At 40.4% G+C, this 24,612-nt stretch overlaps 1 protein-coding gene across 1 annotated transcript in view; it reads right to left on the bottom strand.

The window, feature by feature from the left end:
• LOC125413061 (protein mono-ADP-ribosyltransferase PARP14) overlaps nt 1-24,612 on the bottom strand; it is a 651,703-nt gene that overhangs the window by 133,541 nt on the left and 493,550 nt on the right. The window lies entirely within an intron of this gene.

Below are 24,612 nucleotides of genomic sequence, written 5' to 3'. Positions count from 1 at the left end.
TAACCGAATCCTGCAGCCAGAAAGAGGCCGGACACGTGCTTTTCATTGGTATATATAGTATAAGAGGCCACACCCCAGTGGTTGGGTAGCTTACAGGCTACTGGCTGTAGGAATTCCTACAGCACAGGGGCTATACACGTAAAGAAAATCGACTTTCCTTCGCAAAGGCGCCAACAGCTATTAATAGCTCCTTGGCTGCGGTGTGGGTTCATGTGCCTGTCTAAGAATAGTAAGTGGCGGCTAGGTGGTGGTATATGCCTTTAATCCCAGCACTCAAGAGGCAGAGGCAGGCAAATTTCTCTGAGTTTGACACCAGCCTGGTCTATCAGAGTTAGTTCAAGGACAGGTACCAAAGCTACACAGAGACACCCTGTCTCAAAAAACCAAACAGACATTGTTCTGCCTTATTCCTTCATGACCCCTGGCTTGTAGAAAGTTTTTTTTTCTTGGTTACTTTTCTTTTTTTTATTTATAAAAGTTTATTAGTTTATAAAAGTTTCCATTTCCGCCCCTCCTCCCAACACCCTCCCACTCCCCCCATTCCCTCTCCTCCTCCCTCTCCATCCCTAAGAGCAGTCAGGGTTTCCTGCCCTGTGGGAAGTTCAAGTTCCTCAATCCTACCTCCAGGTCCAGGAAGGTGAGCATCCAAACAGACTGGATCCCAAAAATCCAGTATATGCAGAGGAAACAAGTCCCAGTGCCATTGTCAATGGCTTTTCAGAGAGACCCCCTGCCAGCCACATTCAGAGAAACTGGTTGGATCACATGCTCGTTCAGTCCCAGTCCAACTGGCCTTGGTGAATTCTCATTAGATCAGTCCCCTTGTATCAGTGGGTGAACGCATTCCTCACGGTCCTGCCTTTCTTGTTCATGTTCTCCTTCCTTCTGCTCCTCATTTAGACCTTGGGGGCTCAGTCCAGTGCTCCAATGTGGGTCTCTGTCTCAATCTCCATCCATCAATGGGTAAAGGTTCCCTCTGGTCTTGCCTTCTTTGCTCACGTTTTCTTTCCTTCTGCTTCTCGTTTGGACCTAGGGAGTTAAGTCCAGTGTTCCAATGTGAGTCTCTGTCTCAATCTCCATTCATCGCCAGAGGAAGGTTCTATGGTGATATGCAAACTATTCATCAGTATGGTTATGGGCCAAGGCCAGTTCAGCCACCCTCTCCTCTGTCCAGAGAACAATCTGGGATCTCTCCTTGGACCTGGGATCCCTTTTATAATCAAGTCTCTTGTAAATCCTAAAATGACTCCCTTAGTTGAGGTATATACTTCCCTGATCCCATATACATCCTTCCTCCCTCCTCCCCATCCCAATCCCCCGATTTCCCATTCCTCCCCTACTCACTTCTCTCTGACCCTCTCCCCTTCCAACAACCCTCCCCCCCCATGCACCCGAGGTTGCCTGGCACTCTTGTCTACATCCAATCTCCAGGAGGATAACTACATGATTTTATTCAGGTTCACCTTCTTATTTAGCTTCTCTAGGATCACGAATAAAGGCTCAAAGACCTTTAATTTTGACTAGAATTCACTTATGAGTGAATACATACCATATTCCTCTTTTTGGGTCTGGCTTACCTCACTCAGTAAAACGTTTTCTATGTCCATCCATTTGCATGCAAAATTCAAGATATCATTGTTTTTTACCGCTGTGTAAAACTCTAATGTTCCACACCTTTTTTAACCATTCTTCTATTGAGGGGCACCTAGGTTGTTTCCAGGTTCTGGCTATTACGAATAGTGCAGCTATGAACATAGTTGAACAAATGCTTTTGTAGTATGTTAGGGCATCTCTTGGGTATATTCCCAAGAGTGGAATTTCTGGGTCCTGAGGGAGGTTGACTTCCAGTTTCCTGAGAAACCGCCACAGTGATTTCCACAGTGGCTGCACAAGTTTGCATTCCCACCAACAATGGATGAGAGTTCCCCTCTCTCCACGTCCTCTCCAGCATAGGCTATCATTGGTGTTTTTGACTTTAGCTAATCTGACCGGTGTAAAATGGTATCTCATAGTTGTTTTGATTTGCATTTCCCTGATCGCAAAGGATGTTGAGCATGACCTTAAGTGTCTTTTGGCCATTCGAAGTTCTTCTGTTGAGAATTCTCTGTTCAGATCAACACCTCATTTTTTAATTGGGTTAATTAGAGATTTAGTGTCTAGTTTCTTGAGTTCTTTGTATATTTTGGAGATCAGACCTTTGTCTGATGAGGGGTTGGTGAAGATCTTCTCCCAGTCCGAAGGTAGTCTTTTTGTCTTACTCACAGTGTCCTTTGCTTTACAGAAGCTTCTCAGTTTCAGGAGGTCCCATTTATTCATTGACTCTCTTATTGTCTGTGCTACTGGGGTTCTGCTTAGGAAGTGGTCTCCTGTGCCTATATCTTGTAGACTACTTCCCACTTTCTCTTCTATCTGGTTCAAAGTGGTCAAATTAATGTTGATGTCTTTAATCCATTTGGACTTGAGTTTTGTGCATGGTGATAGATACGGATCTACTTTCATTCTTCTACAGGTTGACATCCAGTTATGCCAGCACCATTTGTTAAAGATGCTTTCCTTCTTCCATTGCATACCTTTAGTCCCCTTGTCAAAAATCAAGTGTTCATAGGTTTGTGGGTTAATATCCGGGTCTTCTATTCGATTCCATAGGTCAACTTCTCTGTTCTTATGCCAGTACCAAGCTGTTTTCAATACTGTAGCTCTGTAATAGAGTTTGAAGTCAGGGATGGTAATGCCTCCAGAAGTTCCTTTATTATATAAGATTGTTTTGGCTATCCTGTATTTTTTGTTTTTCCATATAAACTTGATTATTGTTCTCTCAAGGTCTGTGAAGAAGTTTGATGGAATTTTGATGGGGATTGCATTGAATCTATAGATTGCTTTTGGTAGAATTGCCATTTTTACTATGTTGATTCTCCCAATCCAAGAGTAGGGGATGTCTTTCCATTTTCTGGTACCTCTTCAATTTCTTTCTTCAAAGACTTAAAGTTCTTGTCAAATAGGTCTTTCACTTCCTTGGTTAGAGTAACCCCAAGATATTTTATGCTATTTGTGGCTATCGTGAAAGGTGATGTTTCTCTGATTTCCCTCTCTGCTTCTTTATCCTTTGTGTATAGGAGGGCAACCAATTTTTTGGAGTTGATCTTGTATCCTGCCACATTACTAAAGGTGTTTATCAGTTGTAGGAGTTCTTTGGTAGAGTTTTTAGGGTTGCTTATGTCCACTATCATATTGTCAGCAAATAACAAAAGTTTAACTTCATCCTTTCCAATTCGAATTCCCTTGATCTCCTTATGTGGTCTTATTGCTATTGCTAGAAATTCAAGTACTATATTGAAGAGGTGTGGAGAGAGTGGACAGCCTTGTCGTGTTCCTGATTTTAGTGGAATGGCTTTGAGTTTCTCTCCGTTCAATTTGATGTTAGCTGTCGGCTTGCTGTATAATGCTTTTATTATATTTAGGTATGATCCTTGTATCCCCAGTCTCTCCAACACCTTTATCATAAATGGGTATTGAATCTTGTCAAATGCTTTTCAAGCATCCAATGAAATGATCATATGGTTTTTTTCTTTCAGTTTATTTATATGATGGATTCAATTGATAGATTTGCGTATGTTGAACCAGCCCTGCATCTCTGGGATGAAGCCTACTTGATCATAATGGATAATTTTTCTAATGTGTTCTTGGATTCGGTTTGCCAGTATTTTATTGAGAATTTTTGCGTCAATGTTCATGAGTGAGATTGGCCTGTAATTCTCTTTCTTGGTTGTGTCTTTGTGTGGTTTTGGTATCAGGGTAACTGTCACTTCATAAAAGGAGTTTGGCAATGACTCTTTTGTTTCTATATTGTGGAATATATTAAGGAGTTTGGCAATGACTCTTCTGTTTCTATATTTTGGAATACATTAAGGAGTATAGGTATTAGCTCTTCCTGGAAGTTCTGGTAGAATTCTGCATTGAAACCATTTGGTCCTGGGAATTTTTTGGTAGGGAGATTTTTGATAACAGCATCTAATTCTTCATGAATAACAGGTCTATTTAGATTGTTCACCTGTTCTTGGTTCAACTTTGGTATATGGTACTTATCTAAAAAGATGTCCATTTCTTTTACATTTTCCAGCTTTGTGGCATATAAACTTTCATAGTAAGATCTAATGATTCTCTGAATTTCCTCTGTGTATGTGGTTATGTCCCCCTTTTCATTTCTAATCTTATTAATTTGCATGTTCTCTCTCTGCTGTTTGGTTAGTTTGGATAGGGGTTTGTCGATCTTGTTGATTTTCTCCAAGAACCAGCTTTTTGTTTCATTGATTCTTTGGATTGTTTTCTGTGTTTCTATTTTGTTGATTTCAGCCCTCATTTGATTATTTCCAGTCTTCTACTCCTCCTGAGTGAATCAGCCTCTTTTTTTCTAGAGCTTTCAAGTGTGCTGTTAAGTCTCCAATGTGTGCTTTCTCCGTTTTCTTTAATTGGGCACTTAGTGCTATGAACGTTCCTCTTAGCACTGCTTTCATAGTGTCCCATAGGTTTGAGTATGTTGTGTCTTTATTTTCATTAAATTCAAGGAAGACTTTAATTTCTTTCTTTATTTCCTCCTTGACCCAGGGGTGATTTAATAGTTGACAGTTCAACTTCCATTTGTTTGATGGCTTCCTGGGGGTAGCATTGTTGTTGAGTACTAACTTTAATCCATGGTGATCTGACAAGACTCAGGTGGTTACTAATATTTTTTTGTATCTGTGGAAGTTTGCTTTGTTACCCAGTATGTGATCAATTTTTGAGAAGGTTCCATGAGCTGCAGAGAAGAAGGTATATTCTTTCCTATTTGGGTTGAATGTTCTGTAGATGTCTGTTAAGTCCATTTGATTCAATACTTCCAATAATTCTCTTATTTCTCTGTTGGGTTTCTGTCTGATTGATCTGTCCATTGGTGAGAGAGGTGTGTTGAAGTCTCCTACTATTAGTGTGTTTGGTTTGATGACTGCCTTGAGTTCTAGAAATGTTTCTTTTACATAAGTGGGTGCCTTTATATTAGGGGCATAGATATTCAGGATTGAGACTTCCTCCTGATGAATTGTTCCTGTTATGAGTATAAAATGTCTATGTCCATCTCTTCTGATTGATTTTAGTTTGAAGTCACTTTTGTTAGATATTAGAATGGCCATACCCGCTTGTTTCTTAGGACCGTTTGCTTGGAAAACCTTTTCCCAACCCTTTACTCTGAGTAGGTGTCTGTCTTTGTGGTTGAGGTGTGTTTCTTGTAAACAGCAGAATGTTGGATCCTGTTTTCGTATCCAATCTCTAAGTCTGTGCCTTTTTATAGGTGAATTGAGTCCATTAATATTAAGTGATATTAATGACCAGTGGTTGTTGGCTCCGGTTATTTTTTTGGGTAGTAGAGTGTATGTGTTTTCCTTCTTTGAGTTGTGCTTGTGAAGGGTCGCTAGATGTCTGAGTTATTGTAGGCAGTGTTGGCAATGTTGGATTCCTTGGGTTGTGATTTGCCTTCTAGTACTTTCTGTAAGGCTGGATTTGTGGCTACGAATTGCTTAAATTTGTTCTTATCCTGGAATATTTTGTTTTCTCTGTTGATAGTGAATGATAGCTTGACTGGGTATAGTAGTCTGGTCTTGCATCCATGGTCTCTTAGTTTCTGCAGTACCTCTATCCAGGACCTTCTGACTTTCATCGTTTCCATAGAGAAGTCTGGTGTAAGTCTGATAGGTTTACCTTTATAAGGTACTTGATCTTTATCCTTTGCAGCTCTTAATATTTTTTCTTTAATCTGACTGTTTTGTGTTTTGATTATTATATGGTGAGGGAATTTTTTTTTTGATTCAGTCTATTCGGTGTTCTGTATGCTTCTTGAACCTTCATAGGGATATCATTCTTTAGGTTGGGGAAGTTTTCTTCTATAATTTTGTTGAATATATTTTCTGGACCCTTGATCTGCAATTCTTCTCCTTCTTCAATTCCTATTATTCTTAGATTTGGTTTTTTTATTGTGTCCCACAGTTCCTGAATGTTTTGTGATGAGAATTTGTTGGATTTGCTGTTTTCTTTGGTCAGAGCATTTAATTTTTCTATGGTGTCCTCAGAGTCTGAGATTCTTTCTTCTATCTCATGTATTCTGTTGGTTATGCTTGTTTCTGAAGTCTCTGTTCATTTACCTAGATTTTCCATATCCAGCCGGCCCTCGGTTTGTGATTTCTTCATTGACTCCATTTCAGTTTTCAAATCTTGAACTGTTTCCATTACTTGTTTGATTGTTTTTTCTTGGTTTCCCAGGGTTTCATTTATGGATTTACTCATTTCTTCAAACTTTTTGTTATATGTCTCTTCCATTTCTTTACTCATTTCTTCAATCTTTTTGCTATACTTCTCTTCCATTTCTTTACAGTAGATTTTCACCTCCTGTTTAAGTTCCTCTATTATTTTCATAAAGATCCGCTTAGAGTCGATTTCTTCTATTTCTTATGGAGTAGGGTGTTCAATTCTTCTAGTTTCGTGCTCCCTGGATTCTGGAGATGTCATGTTGCCTTTTAGGTTGTTGGAGGAATTCTTGCATTGGCGCCTGCCCATCTCCTCCTCTCTGGATGAAACTCCTCAGCACTTTCTGTATAGAACTCCTCAACACTCTCTGGGTAGGACTCCTCAGCACTCTCTGGATAGAGCTCCTCATAACTCTCTGGGTAGAACTCCTCAGCACTTCAACAGGGCTAACTGATCTTCCCAGGACCCAGGAGACAAAAGGGCAGCAGCAGTGGGGGCAGGGAGGGGTCCTGTAGAACACTGAAGACCCTGCCACAGAAGCTGAGGGGGGGAGGGGCTGTGCTGTCTTCCAGGACAGGGCGCCCAGGTGAGCACCCACTCATTTCTCTGGGTAGAACTCTTCAGCACCACAACAGGGCTAGTTGGTCTTCCCAGGACCCAGGAGACAAAAACTCTTGCTACTAAATTTGAGCACTTCTGAAATTATTAATTTAGCAAATTCGGGTTTAGGAAACCCCAGATTTCCTGTTCCTATTGCTGGAAATCCAATTGATTGCAGAGACAGTGCCTCGGCAGTTCCTAGACAGTCTCTGATGTTGTTTTTTATGATCTGAAAAGCACAGAGCACTTCCTTAAATGTCTTCTTTAGAAATGGGGGACCTTAAAAAGTAAACAGTCAGCAGCTTGTCCTGGGAGCACTGTCCACTCTATTGTGCTTTCAACAAAAGTTGGCAGCAGTGTGGGGGGCAACAGTGGGGAAAAAATGAGAAAGAGAATATGGACACCCTTACAAGAGCAAAGACTCACTCCACCATAAGCAAAGAGGGGAAGCCACAGCTGTTCTAGTCTATCACTGTCTCCCAGCTTCAAGCCCTCACCTTACTTTCCTCAATAAATGCAGTATATTTCCCCAACCCTTCCCTGACCATCAGTAATTGCTGAGCACAATAACTAACTTACATTTCTAACTATGACCAATATGAACTACGACCTACAAGAATTCATCTACAACTGAAAAGAAATGGCCATTCTATGGAACCTGCCAAACTCATGATGCTGTACCAGAAACTAGCTGTGGTGTGCTGTAGGGGAGTCCAGATAGCTACCCCATGGCCTGGAGAATGTATAGCTGGGTCCTACATTCAGTGATGATGCAGTGTTGTTGACTTTCCACCGTGGAACCACCACATGAAATACATGGTGGCAGTTCAGGTTACAGCCACTGGTTTGTAGAATTGTGCCTGCCTCGACAGAGAACCCTTGTCCTGCTTCATTCAGTTCCTTCTGGAGTTCTGGTCCAGCCTTTTCCAGTAAGGCCTTAGAACGATATCCTTTGTTGAGCACAAGATCCGAGGGAGTGGAATTGACAATGACATGGTCTTAAAGACAAAACCAAGGATTCCTTTCAAAAACTTAGTAAAGGCATTCATCAACCATGACTACATTTGAGCCACTGGGCTTGACAAAAGGAAGACAACAGTTGTTTGTAATGTTGTGATTAATGTTCAGAGAAACAAAGCTCATAAAAGTCAGAGTGGAAAAATTTAAAGGTCCATTGGCTGGAAAAAACAAATGCATCTTCATCTAATAGGATATTATGCAGCCACTGAGAGGGATGAAGTACTGATACACGCTGCAGTGCAGGCAAACCCTGAAAGAATTTATATCATTGAAAGAAACTGGTCACAGAAGACACAAATATATTATTTCATTTATATGAAACCTCAAGAACAGGTGAATCTGTAGAACCAAATGTGGTGGCACACGCCTTTAATCCCAGCACTCAGGAGTCAAAGGAAGGTGGATCAAAGCCAACCTGGTCCACATTGCAAGTTCCAGATCAAACAGAGCTTTGTACTAAGACCTCTTTCATAAAGAAAATTTAAAAACAAACAACAACAGAGTAGATTGGATGTTCTCTACAGCTAGGAGGGGTGTGGTGAGCAGGTGCATAAATTAAGAGTAACTGTTAATGAGTACAAATTTCTTCTGATGGAATTAGAGAGCATTACAGTTAGATTGCAGGATTGATTGATTGTGCTTACACACACAACACGCGCGCGCATACACATACACACAAACTCATGCTTACACTGCAAAAATTATCCCTATGTGAGCCCCAACTCTAAGACCTTCCATACTCATTTTTAGTGAATATACTGAACATACTGCTGTGAACACTTGAAGTGTGAAGTGTGAAGTGTGAGTTATATAACCCCGTTTAAAGACAAAGTCATCAATAGCCAACTGTTAAAATGATGTTTAGCTTTGCTCAGCTTAGCCTTTGGGAACGTGCTGCAGCAGCATGTCCAGGTGAAAAGGTCCAATTGTGGGGCTGGGGTGATAGCTCAGCAGGTAAGAGCACTGGCCGCTGTTCCAGAGGACCCAAGTTCAATTCTCAGCACCCACATGACAGTTCACAACCTTCTGTAACTCCAGTTCCAGGAAATCTGATGCTCTCATATAGGTAAAACACGTCCATGAATGAAGGTGAAATTTTATATATATATATATATATATATATATATATATATATATTATATATATATATGTTTCAGTTGTATCACTGCTGACACCAAAACTGTCACCAAGACACCAAAAACTGTTCTTGGTGGATGCTTAGAGAAACCTTCTCTTGAAAGCAATTCAAAGCAAGACAGGGTCACAGCATCTAACTCATGTCATCTGCTATCACAGCCAGCACATCCATCCACCTGTTTGTTGTTTAAAGCTAATGGGGACAAGTGACTCCCAGTGGTGATAATTTAGGACTTTGTTCTTGGTCTTTAAACAATGTTTTCAAAGATTGGATAAAATTTCACTGTAGGGGCTGGAAAGTTGGCTCAGCAGTTAAGAGCATTTGCTTTTCTTCCAGAGGACCCAAGTTCAGTTCCCAGCATCCACTCATGTGGCTCACAACCACCTGGAGTTCAACAACTTTCTGGATAAATATCACTTACCAAAATTAAATCAAGACCAGGTAAGCAAATTAAACAGATCTATAATTGATGAAGAAATTGAAACAGTCATCAAAAGTCTCCCAATCAAAGAAAGCCCTGGACCAGATGATTTCAGCTCAGAATTCTACAAGATTTTCAAAGAAGAACTAATACCAATACTCCTCAAATTATTCCACACAATAGAAACACAAGGAACACTGCCAAACTCTTTATGAGGCTAAAATTACCCTGATACCCTAACCACATAAACAAATTACTAAAAAAGAGAATTACAGACAAATCTCACTCATGAATATTGATGCAAAAATACTAAGTAAAATACTATCAAATCGAATCCAAGAACTATCAGAAAAATCATCCACCATGATCTAGTTGGCTTCATCCCAGAGATGCAGGGATGGTTCAACATATGAAAATTTGTCAACATAATTCACCATATAAACAAACTGAAAAATAAAAACCACATGATCATCTTATTAGATGCTGAAGAAGCTTTTGACAAAACACAACATCTCTTCATGATAAAGGTCTTGAAGAAAGCAGGGATGCAAGGAACATATCTAAACATTATAAAGGCAATATACAGCAAGACAACAGCCAACATAAAACTAAATGGACAGAAATTCCCACCAATCTCACTGAAATCAGAAACAAGACAAGGTTTTCCACTCTCTCCATATCTATTCATTATAGTTCTTGAGGTCCTAACAAGAGCAATAAGACAACAAAAGGAGATCAAGGGGATAAAAATCAGAAAAGAAGAAGTCAAACTCTCAGTATTTGCAGATGATATGATAGTTTACATAAGTGACCCCCAAAATTCTACCAAGAAACTTCTACAACTCATAAACACTTTCAGTAATGTAGCAGGCAGGATGCAAGATTATCTAAAAAAAATAATCAGTAGACTGCCTGTACACAGATGATAAATGTGATCTGCTCTTATCTTTGCAGGAAAATACATGTTATCAAAAATTTAAGAGACCCTGGATGTTTGAATGTTGACAGAAGGAAAAATAACTATCCACTAAGGAGCATCAAGAAAACAGAATATGGCTTATGAAACAAAGTACTGATTACACTGATATTTATGACACACAAATTTTGTACTTGGACAATGGCTTTGTACTTCTCTAAATCCAAGTTTTTTTCTTAAAAGGAACATTTAGGGTTTCTGTCTCATATCAGGAGCCATCTAGTATGAGACAGAAGGAAGACAATTAGGAAAAATTTTACTTTCTCCATGTCTATTTTGTCTATATTGGATTCTTTATTGAATACAATATGTATCTTTATATGAATGATGTTTAAGTTTTGTTTAAGTTTCCACAGTGAACAATAGATTTTCCTACAGTTCTTTTTCATGCAGTAATCTTTAAAGTTTCTAGGAAGAAGATGGGGACCCACAGCAACAACTCCACCTAGTTGAGATGACATTGTGATGCTGACAGCACTACTATAAGACTGCTTTTTGGATACCAGCTGCTGAAATCGTGTACCTTCTCCTATTCTGGCCAGAACTTCAAAAAAGAACTTTGAAAAAAACAAAAAAACAAAAAACAAAACAAAACAAAACAAAACTATCGAATGCTTGGGAAATGTTTGCAACTATACTAGACAGTAATTTTTTTGTACTTAAAACTATCCATACATTTACTAATTTATTTATTTTTATTTTTCCATTCAAAAAAATTCCACTTCCTCCCATCCTCCCATTCTCCTCCTGCTCCCCCACTCCCCCTCCAGGCTTTTTTTATATGTTGTGTTTATTTTATTTTTAAGCAAATACAATAGGTTAAACAATTAGCCAAACAAAATTCTTCCCTTGTGTAAGATCCAAGCTTTTTTTTTTTGATGAGAAAGTAATTTTATTTCTTTCCATTTCTGCCCCTCCTCCCAACACCCTCCCACTCCCCCCACTCCCTTTCCTCCTCCCTCTCCATCCCTAAGAGCAGTCAGGGTTTCCTGCCCTGTGGGAAGTTCAAGTTCCTCCCCCTCCCTCCAGGTCCAGGAAGGTGAGTATCCAAACAGACTGGATCCCCAAACTCCAGTATATGCAGAGGAAACAAGTCCCAGTGTCATTGTCAATGGCTTTTCAGAAAGACTCCGGGCCAGCCACATTCAGAGAATCCGGCCACATTTAGAGAATCTGGTTGGATCACGTCCTCGTTCAGTCCCAGTCCAACTGGCCTTGGTGAATTCTCATTAGATCAGTCCCCTTGTATCAGTGGGTGATCGCATCCCTCGCAGTCCTGTTTTCCTTTTTCATTTTCTTCCTCCTTCTGCTCCTCATTTGGACCTTGGGGGACTCAGTCCAGTGCTCCAATGTGGGTCTCCGACTGTATTGCCATCCATCGTCGGATGAAGGTTCCCTCTGGTCTTGCCTTCTTTGCTCACGTTTTCTTTCCTTCTGCTTCTTGTTTGGGCCTAGGGAGTTAAGTCCAGTGTTCCAATGTGTGTCTCTGTCTCTATCTCCATCCATCGCCAGAAGAAGGTTCTATGGTGATAAGCAAAATATTCATCAGTATGGTTATGGGCCAAGGCTGGTTCAGGCACCCTCTTCTCTGTCCAGAGAACAATCTGGGGATCTCTTCTTGGACCTGGGATCCCAATTTATAGTCAAGTCCCTTGTAAACCCTAAAATGACTCCCTTAGTTGAAATATATTCTTCCGTGATCCCATATACATCCTTCCTCCCTCCCCCCATCCCAGTCCACCGAGCTTTCCCCATTTCTCCCCTACTCACTTCTCTCTAACCCTCTCCCCTTCCAACAACCCTCCCACCCCCCCATGCACCCGAGGTTGCCTGGCACTCTTGTCTACATCCAATCTCCAGGAGGATAACTACATGATTTTATTCAGGTTCACCTTCTTATTTAGCTTCTCTAGGATCACGAATAATAGGCTCAAAGACCTTTAATTATGGCTAGAATTCACTTATGAGTGAATACATACCATATTCCTCTTTTTGGGTCTGGTTTACCTCACTCAGTAAAGCGTTTTCTATGTCCATCCATTTGCATGCAAAATTCAAGATATCATTGTTTTTTACCGCTGTGTAAAACTCTAATGTGTATATGTTCCACACCTTTTTTTTTTTTTTAACAGTTCTTCTATTGAGGGGCACCTAGGTTGTTTCCAGGTTCTGGCTATTACGAATAGTGCAGCTATGAACATAGTTGAACAAATGCTTTTGTAGTATGTTAGGGCATCTCTTGGGTATATTCCCAAGAGTGGAATTGCTGGGTCCTGAGGGAGGTTGACTTCCAGTTTCCTGAGAAACCGCCACACTGATTTCCACAGTAGTTGCACGAGTTTGCATTCCCACCAACAATGGATGAGTATTCCCCTCTCTCCACATCCTCTTCAGCATAGGCTATCATTGGTGTTTTTGAGTTTGGCTATTCTGACAGGTGTAAGATGATATCTCAAAGTTGTTTTGATTTGCATTTCCCTGATCGCAAAGGATGTTGAGCATGACCTTAAGTGTCTTTTGGCCATTCGAAGTTCTTCTGTTGAGAATTCTCTGTTCAGTTCAGTACCCCATTTTTTAATTGGATTAATTAGAGTTTTAGTGTCTAGTTTCTTGAATTCTTTGTATATTTTGGAGATCAGACCTTTGTCTGATGAGGGGTTGGTGAAGATCTTCTCCCAGTCCGAAGGTAGCCTTTTTGTCTTACTGACGGTGTCCTTTGCTTTACAGAAGCTTCTCAGTTTCAGGAGGTCCCATTTATTCATTGATTGTCTTATTGTCTGTGCTACTGGGGTTCTGCTTAGGAAGTGGTCTCCTGTGCCTATATCTTGTAGACTACTTCCCACTTTCTCTTCTATCAGGTTCAAAGTGGTCAGATTAATGTTGATGTCTTTAATGCATTTGGACTTGAGTTTTGTGCATGGTGATAGATATGGATCTACTTTCATTCTTCTACAGGTTGACATCCAGTTATGCCACCACCATTTGTTAAAGATGCTATCCTTCTTCCATTGTATAGCTTTAGCTCCCTTGTCAAAAATCAGGTGTTCATAAGTTTGTGGGTTAATACCCGGGTCTTCTATTCGATTCCATAGGTCAACTTCTCTGTTGTTATGCCAATACCAAGCTGTTTTCAATACTGTAGCTCTGTAATAGAGTTTGAAGTCAGGGATGGTAATGCCTCCAGAAGTTTCTTTATTGTATAAGATTGTTTTGTCTATCCTGGGTTTTTTGTTTTTCCATATAAACTTGATTATTGTTCTCTCAAGGTCTGTGAAGAAGTTTGATGGGATTTTGATGGGGATTGCATTGAATCTATAGATTGCTTTTGGTAGAATTGCCATTTTTACTATGTTGATTCTCCCAATCCAAGAGCAGGGGAGGTCTTTCCATTTTCTGGTATCCTCCTCAGTTTCTTTCTTCAAGGACTTAAAGTTCTTGTCAAATAGGTCTTTCACTTCCTGTGGAAGTTTGCTTTGTTACCCAGTATGTGGTCAATTTTCGAGAAGGTTCCATGAGCTGCAGAGAAGAAGGTATATTCTTTCCTATTTGGGTTGAATGTTCTATAGATGTCTGTTAAGTCCATTTGATTCAATACTTCCAATAATTCTCTTATTTCTCTGTTGGGTTTCTGTCTGATTGATCTGTCCATTGGTGAGAGAGGTGTGTTGAAGTCTCCTACTATTAGTGTGTGTGGTTTGATGACTGGCTTGAGTTCTAGAAGTGTTTCTTTTACATAAGTGGGTGCCTTTATATTAGGGGCATAGATATTTAAGATTGAGACTTCCTCCTGATGAATTGTTCCTGTTATGAGTATGAAATGTCCGTCTCCATCTCTTCTGATTTATTTTAGTTTGAAGTCAATTTTGTTGGAAATTAGAATGGCCACACCTGCTTGTTTCTTAGGTCCGTTTGCTTGAAAAACCTTTTCCCAACCCTTCACTCTGAGTAGATGTCTGTCTTTGTGGTTGAGGTGTGTTTCTTGTAAACAGCAGAATGTTGGATCCTGTTTTCGTATCCAATCTCTTAGACTGTGCCTTTTTATAGGTGAATTGAGTCCATTAATATTAAGTGATATTAATGACCAGTGGTTGTTGACTCAAGTTATTAGTATTTTTTGTTTATTTGTTTAATAGAGTTTGTATGTGTCCCTTCTTTGAGTTAAGCTCATGAAGGGTCGCTAGATGTCTGAGTTATTGTAGGCAGTGTTGGCAATGTTGGATTCCTTGGGTTGCGATTTTCCTTCTATTACTTTCTGTAAGGCTTGGCTTGTGGCTATGAATTGTTTAAATTTGTTCTTATCCTGGAATATTTTGTTTTCTCCACTGATAGTGAATGATAGCTTGGCTGGGTATAGTAGGCTGCGTTTGCATCCATGGTCTCTCAGTTTCTGCAGTACCTCTATCCAGGACTTTCTGGCTTTCATGGTTTCCATAGAGAAGTCCGGTGTAAGACTGATATGTTTACCTTTATAAGTTACTTGACCTTTTTCCTTTGCAGATCTTAGTATTCTTTCTTTAATCTGTATGTTTTGTGTTTTGCTTATTATATGGTGAGGGGATTTTTTTTGATCAAGTCTATTTGGTGTTCTGTATGCTTCTTGAACTTTCATACGAATATCATTCTTTAGGTTGGGAAAGTTTTCTTCTATAATTTTGTTGAATATGTTTTCTGGGCCTTTGATCCCCAATTCTTCTCCTTCTTCAATCCCTATTATTCTTAGATTTGGTTTTTTTATTGTGTCCCAGATTTCTTGAATGTTTTGTGATGAGAATTTGTTGAATTTTCTGTTTTCTTTGATCAGAGCATTTATTTTCTTTATGGTAACTTCAGACTCTGAGATTCGTTCTTCTATCTCTTGTATCCTATTGGTTATGCTTGATTCTGTAGTCTCTGTTCGTTTACCTAGATTTTCCATATCCAGCCGGCCCTCGTTTTGTGTTTTCTTCATTGCCTCCAATTCAATTTTCAATTCTTGAACTGTTTCCATTACCTGTTTGATTGTTTTTTCTTGGTTTCTCAGTGTATCATTCACGGATTTACTCATTTCTTTGAACTTTTTGTTATACTTCTCATCCATTTCTTTACTCATTTCTTTTTGTTGTATTTCTCATCCAATTTTTTAAAGGGAGTTATTCATATCCTGTTTAAGGGACTCTATTGCTTTCATAATGGCACTTTTTTCCACTTCTTCTGAATTAAGAGGTTCAAGTCCCTCTATTGTAGGGTCGTTGGGATCTGGTGTTTTCATGTTGTTTTTTAGATTGTTGGAGGAGTTCTTGCCTTGGTGTCTGCCCATCTCTTCCTTCAAATGCTCTCTATTGGATCTTCTGGTACCGGGTCAGGTTCCCTTCTTGGGCAGGGACTTCACTGACAGAAGGCCTACCTTTCCTCAGGCAGTCTATTGAAACACAGGCACTCCCTCCTGCCGGCTTGCACTCACAGCCCAGGCCCAGCACGCAAGGGAGCTGCTCCCTTGCTCCAATGGATGTCTGCTAGAAGTTCACTGCCTCTTGCTGGCCTGAATGTGGCTGAGCTGACACAGGGTCCGCCTGTCCTCAGGCGGGCTATCAAAGCGCAGGAACTGCCCCTGCTGGGCTGAGCCCACAGCCCAGGCCCAGCGTGCAAGGGAGCTGCTCTGGGGAGGTCTTGTGGCCCCAGGGGGAAGGAGGGAAGAGAGGAAGGTGTACCTGGATGAAGGCTGGGATGGGATTCGGGAGAGCTCCGCAGGGTGGAGCCACCACTGCAGGGTGACCAGGAATCGAGGGGGGCGGGGAAAGTCTGAATTCCTCCTAGCCGAAGCCCTCGGGCCAGGAGCAAACTCACACCTCCTCCAATGGGTGTCTGCTAGAAGTTCACTGCCTCTTGCTGGCCTGAATGTGGCTGAGCTGACACAGGGCCCGCCTGTCCTCAGGCAGGCTATCAAAGCACAGGAACTGATCCTGCCGGGCTGCGCCCACAGCCCAGGCCCAGCGTGCAAGGGAGCTGCTCTGGGAAGATCTTCTCCCCCTCCAGTCTTAAGAGAGGGCAGTGTACCCTGTCCTGTGGGAAGTCCAAGTCCTCCCCACTCCATCCAGACCTAGGAAGATATGCATCCAAATAGATTAGGGTCCCCAAAAGCCAGTACATGCAGTAGAAACAAGTCCCAAAGCCATTATCAATGGCTTCTCAGTCAGCCCCCATTGTCTGCCACATTCAGAGAGTCTGGTTTGATTACATGCTCATTCAGTCCCAGTCCAGCTGGATTTGGTGAGCTCCAATTAGATCAGGCACACTGTCTCAGTGACTGGACCAACCCCTCATAGTCCTGACTTCCTTGCTCATATTTTCCCTCCTTCTGCTCTTCAGCTGGACTTTGGGGGCTCAGTCCATTGCTTTGATGTGGGTCTCTGTCTCTATCTCCATCCATCGCTGGATGAAGGTTCTATGGTGCTATTCAAGGTATTCATCAGTGTGACTATGGGACAAGACCAGTTCAGGCACCCTCTCCTCTGCTGCCCAAGGACCTAGCTGGGGACATCCTTGTTGATTCCTGGGATCCCCTCTAGAGCCAAGTCTCTTGCCAATCCTAAAATGACTCCCTTAATGAAGATATCTTCATCCCTACTCCTATATCCACACTTCCTCCATCTCAACCCTCCTACTTTCCTAAGCTCTCTACAATCATTCCCTTCTCCCTTCTCTCTCCCCCTCTCTCCTTCCACCCACCCCACCCCACCCTCCCTATGCTCCCAACTTTTGCCCAGTGATCTTATCTGTTTCCTGTTTCCAGGAGGATCTATATATGTTTTTCTTTCGGTTAACCTTGCTATTTGACTCTAGGCTTGTGAACTATAGGCTCAATGTCCTTTAATTATGGCTAGAGTCCACTAATGGGTGAGTGCATACCATGTTCATGTTTTTGGGTCTGTGTTATCTCACTTAAGATAGTGTTTTCTATTTCCATCCATTTGCATGCAAAATTCAAGATTCATTGTTTTTTACTGCTGAGTAGTACTCTAATGTGTATATGTTCCACACTTTATCCATTCTTCCATTGAGGGGCATCTAGGTTGTTTTCAGGTTCTGACTATTACAAATAATGCTGCTATGAACAAAGTTGAACAAATGCATTTGTAGTATGATTGGGCATCTCTTGGGTATATTCCCAAGAGTGGTATTGATGGATCCTGAGGTAGGTTGACTCCTAATTTCCTGAGAAACTGCCACTCTGATTTCTAAAATGGTTGTACAAGTTTTCATTCCTACCAGCAATGATGAGTGTTCCCCTTACTCCATATCCTCTCCAGAATAGGTTATCATTTTTTTTTTTGATTTTAGCAATTCTGACAGGTGTAAGATGGTATCTCAAGTTGTTTTGATTTGCATTTCCCTGATCACTAAGGAAGTTGAACATGACCTTAAGTATCTTTTGGCCAGTTGAACTTCTGTTAAAAATTCTCTGTTCAGTTCAGTACTCCATCTTTCAATTGGGTTAATTAGAATTTTTATATCTAGTTTCTTGAGTTCTTTATATATTTTTGGGAGATCAGACCTTTATCTGATATGGGGTTGGTGAAGATCTTCTCCCATTCAAAAGTTGCCTTTTTATCTTAATGACAGTGTCCTTTGCTTTACAGAAGCATCTCAGTTTCAGGAGGTCACATCTATTCATTGTTGCCCTTATTGTCTGTGCTACTGGGGTTATACGTAGGAAGTGGTCTCATGTGCCCATGTGTTGCAGTCTACTTCCCCGTTTCTCTTCTATCAGGTTCAGTGTGGTCAGATTTATATTGAGGCCTTTAATCTATTTGGACTTGAGTTTTGTGCATGGTGATTGATATGGATCTATTTTCATTCTTCGACAGGTTGACATCCAGTTATGTCAGCACCACTTGTTGAAGATGCTTTCTTTCTTCCATTGTATACTTTTAGCTCCTTTGTCAAAAATCAGGTTTTCATAGGTTTGTGGGTTAATATCCAGGTCTTCTATTCGATTCCATTGGTCAACATCTCTGTTTTTATGCCAATACCAAGCTGTTTTCATTACTGTAGCTTTTTAATAGAGTTTGAAGTAAGGATGGTAATGCCTCCGGAAGTACTTTTATTGTTTAGGATTGTTTTGGCTATCCTGGGTTTTTTTGTTTTTCCATATAAAGTTGAGTATCCTCTCAAGGTCTGTGAAGAATTTTGTTGGGATTTAGATGGGGATTGCATTGAATTTATATATTGCCTTTGGTAGAATTGCCATTTTTACTATATTGATCCTACCCATCCAAGAGCATGGGAGATCCTTCCATTTTCTGGTATCCTCTTCAATTTCTTTCTTCAAAGTCATAAAGTTCTTGTCAAATAAATCTTTCACTTCCTTGGTTAGTGTTACCCCAAGATACTTTATGCTATTTGTGGCTATTGTGAAAGGTGAAGTTTATCTGATTTTTCTCTCTGCTTCTTTATACTTTGTGTATAGGAGGGCTACTGAATTTTTTGAGTTGATCTTGTATCCTGTCACATCACTGAAGTTATTTATCAGCTATAGGAGTTCTTTGGTAGTTTTGGGGGTCACTGATGTACACTATCTTATCATCTGCAAATAACAAAAGTTTGAATTCTTCCTTTCCAATTCGAATCCCCTTGATCTTATATTGTCTTATTGCTATTGCTAGAACTTTAAGCACTATGTTGAAGAGATATGGAGAGAGTGAACAGCCTTGTCTTGTTCCTGATTTTAGTAGAATGGCTTTGAGTTTCTCTCCATTTCATTTGATGCTAGCTGTTGGCTTGCTGCATATTGCTTTTATTATATTTAGGTATGATGCTTATATCCCTAATCTCTTCAAGACCTTTAACATAAAGGGGTGCTGAATTTTGTCAAATGCTTTTTCAGCACCTAATGAAATGACCATACAGTTTTTTTCTTTCAATTTATTTGTATGATGGATTACATTGATAGATTTTCATACGTTGAACCAGCCCTGCATCTCTGGGATGAAGCCTACTTGATCATAATGGATAATTTTTCTAATGTGTTCTTGGATTCGGTTTGCCAGTATTTTATTGAGAATTTTTGCATCAATGTTCATGAGTGAGATTGGTCTGTAATGTTCTTTCTTGGTTGAGTCTTAGTGTGGTTTTGGTATAACTGTCGCTTCATAAAAAGAGTTTGGCAATGACTCTTCTGTTTCTATTATGTAAAACACATCAAGGGGTATAGGTATTAGCTAGACAGTAATTTTGAAACTTAACCATCACTCTATTTTTTCAGGATCCTATTAAGAGAACATTGCCCCCTTGAGAGCAGGAAGCAATTCTAGAAGATGATGCCCGTATCCCAAAAAAGTTTGTCCATAGAGTTGGGAACATTGTTAGGGGTTGCTGATTATTATTTGTACTAGATATAGGGTTGGGGTGAAAACTATGTTTGTTAAGATATAGGAATAGTAATAGTGGGTAATAAAGTGAATACCTGTGAGCTATTATTTATGGATGATTTACATTGGTATAGTTTTTGTATATTGATACAAGTTCAAATTATATTTGTTATTATTGTCTACATTGTTTGTATACCTATGTAAAGTTATTTTGTCAGATTGTATATATGCATGTTTCTACCTTGGTCTAGGACATTTTGTATATTGATACAACTTTTAGAATATATTTTCACATTGCATTATATATTACTTCTACCTCTGATCAATATACTTATAGATTGTTTACATTGTTCTTATTTGTTGAACATTTATTTACAGGTTATTTAATATTCTGACATGAAGTTTTAGTCTTTAAGTTATACAGGTATTAAGTATTATAGGTCAATAGTTGTTCATGTTTGTTGTACATACAGTCAGATCAATTAGGGTCTTTAAATACATAGAGATTGTGTTCTGTTTAGATAGGTAATCTTCAAGCATTTCAAGGATCTGTGGAACATGGCATATAAATAACTTAGGGTTCTGTTGACATGAGACATGATTGCTTCTGACAGCACCAATCTATTCTCGAGAGAATGTTGAGCACTGAAGACACTCCACTTGGAGCTTGTTTTCTTCTTGGCAAAACTGGCCTTTGGGCAAGGAATTGACAATGCCTCAACCACCGACAAGGACAAGTTTCATGATATCCAGAAATGGATAAGCAGGACTGTCAAATCTTGCCAAGACAGGTTAAGACAGTTTTGAAAATTTTCCTGCCTCTGAAAATGGTCTATCAGTTATGCTAGGCCTTAGCCAAATTTGGTTGCTTCAACATTGCAAAACGAGACTTTGGGTGACTGCTCAGGTAGCTAATTGTCTCCATCATATATAGCTTGTTTGGAAGCTACTTGATTGTACTTTCTGCCTGCTCAAGTAATATTACCTCCCTTCTCAGGCCTTTGGTGGGGTTGAAGATTAGATAGTAGTAGTTACTCTACTACTAGGCAAGCCATTTACTATACAAGACTTTGATTCCATAGGATAGAATGTTTATTAAAACATTTAGCATATGTTCCTTGCTTAATATTGTTTATGCTGGTTGTAATTCTAATTAAACTTGATATCTGTTCCTAATTTACATAGTATTGTATTGAGTTTGGAACTCTCTTATTTAAACAACAGGGAGAGGTGCTGTGGGAGCACTGGAGTGTGGTCTCTTATACTGTAAAAACAGTGGTAACCATGTGCCATCTCTTTTGCTTCTGGCTCCTGATTCCAGCTGCTAGACTCCGTTCCTGTTCATGCAGAGGACTGCTATTTAGGACAGTTATCTGTAAGTTTTTCTCTTAAATAAATATCCTTTTATTATTCATAATTCTGAACTGGTGTAAGATTGTTTTGTGATTTATGTCATCAGATAGCCTTGAATTTGAATTTCTGATCCTCCTCTCTCCATCTCCCTAGTGCTGCTTTTACAGACTTGTGCCTCCACACTGTGTTTATGCAGTGCTAAAGGACTGAACCTAGGACTTCATGCTTGCTATGTAAATGCTCTTTCAACTAAGTGTTTGTCTTAAAAGCTGAACAGTAACTCAAACTACTCAGAGTTGTCTGAGTGACAGAAAGGGCAGATCACCCAATTCTGATCCCCAACCCCTCTGAAGAAAACAGAAGGATGAGGCAGACATTCACTGGAGGACACAGCTACAACCATGCAGCGCGACCTGCAGCTACTGGTCAGGAAGAAGGCAGTAGCCTGCCCTGCTTAGGACAGCTATGGTTCCAATGAGTAGAGCCTGTGTTGGAAAGGGTATTAAATACTTTTAGGAAGAAGGGAGGGAAAACAGGTCTCACTATGGAGCCCTGGATGGGCTGAAATTCTATGTGAGCCAGGCTTGCCTCGAACTCAGAGATTTGCCTGCCTCTGTCTTACAGTGTTGTAATTTGTAATTAAAGGCAGGTGCCTCAATGCCCAGCTAAATTCTCTCTCTCTCTCTCTCTCTCTCTCTCTCTCTCTCTCTCTCTCTCTCACACACACACACACACACACACACACACACACGCAAACACACAATCTGGGGCTGATGGATAAGGCAGAGAGGGTAAGTGGCTGCTCATGCCTATATTCCCAGGGTGTGTGTGTGTGTGAGTGTGTGTGTGTGTGTGTGTGTGTGTGTGCGTGTGTGTGTGTGTGTGTGTGTGTGAGAGAGAGAGAGAGAGAGAGAGAGAGAGAGAGAGAGAGAGAGAGAGGAGAATTACGGGGGCTTTCTGACTGCCAGCTGATCTAAAAAAACATGATTTCCCTGAAAAAAAAATCCACAAAACAAGAATTGTCCTTACATGACTCCCAACATCTGGACCTTCCTCCCATCCACTACTTCCTCACAAAGGACCCACAGATGGGTTTCAGAGACTGAGCTCCCTCGTCCACACCAGCACTCAAGGTCAACCTTACTCATGTCATTGGTTAAATTCCTGTCCTCTGCATTCCCCATGCTCTTCCACACCTGAAACTGACAGAAGCCAGCACTAGATGGACCAGACACAACATTGGGAAATGATGAAGATGCGGGGAGGCATGCAGTGTCTCCTACTATGGACCACAGTATCAAGATGGAATGACCTATCCCAGAGCCTTTTTGATCCTTACAGACACACCCATCTCTACTCTTAAGTGATTTGGGAAGAAGTCCAGTGTCTATGGAAAATGTTTGAAGACCTGAGTAGGAGAGCAGGGAATTTTCCTCAGTCCTTTCCCTCCACCCTGTCTTCCTTTGGCCCTAAATTAAACAGGTAAAACACATTGTTTCTGACAGTAATACTCACCTTGAAATTCTGTATACCTTCTTCCACCAGTCAGATTTTCAGGCCTTCTGGGGACACCAACAGACAATAATGTTTCTGTGATTTCTGTAATGTTTTCCCAGGTGGCACTAATTCTAATGCTTGTAAACTGGAAGGAGGAGCTGTGTGGGAGAGGGTGGCTTTATATGTAGTTTTTACAGCTTCAGCAAAGGCTCCAGCAACCTTTGCAGATATGTCCACCAGATAAATCTTTTTCAAGGTGCACCTGTCTGACTTGCTTCAGAAGTTGTCTTTGATGGCTAAAACAATGGTGGCCACACACTGGTCTAAGGGAAAGTCAAAGATTCCAGAACTGATAGCTGGCATGGCTATGGATTGACACTTGGCCTCCTCAGCTAAGATGAGACTTCATTCCACAGCTCTCTTTAATAGGCTCACGCACTCCTGGTCCTTTTTCCTAATTATACATTACACTTTTAAATGAACTACACAATCACAATACCTTAATCAAGATCAGAAATACACATACATATAACAAAATTGACCTTAAATTTGTATCAATAAATCAAGATTTATACCAATGCAAATTATTTATATCTATATCATATCCCCTTTAAATGTAAAAGAACATTTTTAAACAATATTTGGGAATATGGGCGTAGTTATTTTTCTCCAAACTGCTCCTGCTGTATAGCCTGCTGTTATTCAGGTATTTCATGGTATATCAGTTGAGTGAAGTAATTTTCTGAAGGTGTTCATGACACCCTTTCAGGAGGGCGTGGTCCATCATACCATATTGGGACAGAAGCAATCCATTGGGTCTTATCCTCTGTGAAAACAAAAGAAGAACCTCTTTTCCAAAGCACCATATCCTCAGACACAAATTTGTAAGCCATGATACCTTTAGAACATATATCCTGGTTCAGCTTAGCAGACCACACAATGAAATATCTCTCTGTATTTAGCTCCTTTGCTGTCAAAAAATTCAAAGAAAACACAATAAACATAATCCAGACTCTCTGTGAATTTTCCATTTTTACGTGGCTTATTTTTCTTTATTTCTTTTAATCTATAACGATCTGTACTCTGTCTTTTTAAAGACTTTATCCCCTTTTTAAGGCATTAACTTTATTCTCTATATTCTTTTTCTTCTCTCGCCCAAGCCTACGTATGTCTAACACTATGACCCATTTAGAGGTCTTTTATGTCTGAATCTGTCCTATTGCATTGTCTGTAATTCTTTACTGTCTAGGAACATTTTTGCTTTGCGCTTTTAAATTGGTAAGCACTTCAGAGTCTAAGCTGTGACATTCCCAGGTTGAAAAACAGGTACTGCAGGCTTGCCCCACTCAGTCCAACATAGAGGAGCTGCTTGTGCCTCTGAACTGCAGAGCAGCGGGCTGCTCTGGATGTTGGCTCCACCTCTCTCCAATTTCAAAATGATGGACTTACCATTTCTGCTAGTTCTGGGGCCACCAGGTAGGAGCCGCATTCAGCACTTTAAGTCTGAGACTGAACGTGTGGCACATAAACTCTTTTTGAGTTATAGCCAAATCTACCACACAGAGCACTGCGCAGCCTGGAAACATCTCTCTGGTGGCAGGAATCTGCCATGCTCTCCTGCCTGCCTAAGCCTGATCCCACAGTCTGCATAGGTGGGGAGTGCAGGCATGGTCTCAGAGTACTTTCTCCCCAATCCCAAGCAGTAACACAAACATCCAGTCCCATAAAAGCCATTGAAATGCTTTATAGCCAGAGCTCAGGGTGGTGGCACAGCCCTGGAAGCTGCATTTTAAAACCGCACATCTTTTTTCCTGCTACGGCTGCTGAGTCAGGGAAATTTCTCTGTGGCACCTGGCCAACAAACAACAAAAAGCTGTGTTAAACTCTCTATTTGTGTCTAAAATTCCTTTTTAAGCCCTCTTAGGTTTTACGTGGAGTTAGTTACCACGTTGGAGCACCACTCTGTTGTAAAAGGAGTGGCAGGCCATGT

This window comes from Myodes glareolus, chromosome 2 (assembly GCF_982192425.1).
Source record: "Myodes glareolus chromosome 2, mMyoGla1.1, whole genome shotgun sequence".
NCBI lineage: Eukaryota > Metazoa > Chordata > Mammalia > Rodentia > Cricetidae > Myodes > Myodes glareolus.
The sequence above is the reverse complement of the archived record's forward strand: the minus strand, read 5'-3'. Positions and strand labels throughout refer to the sequence as shown.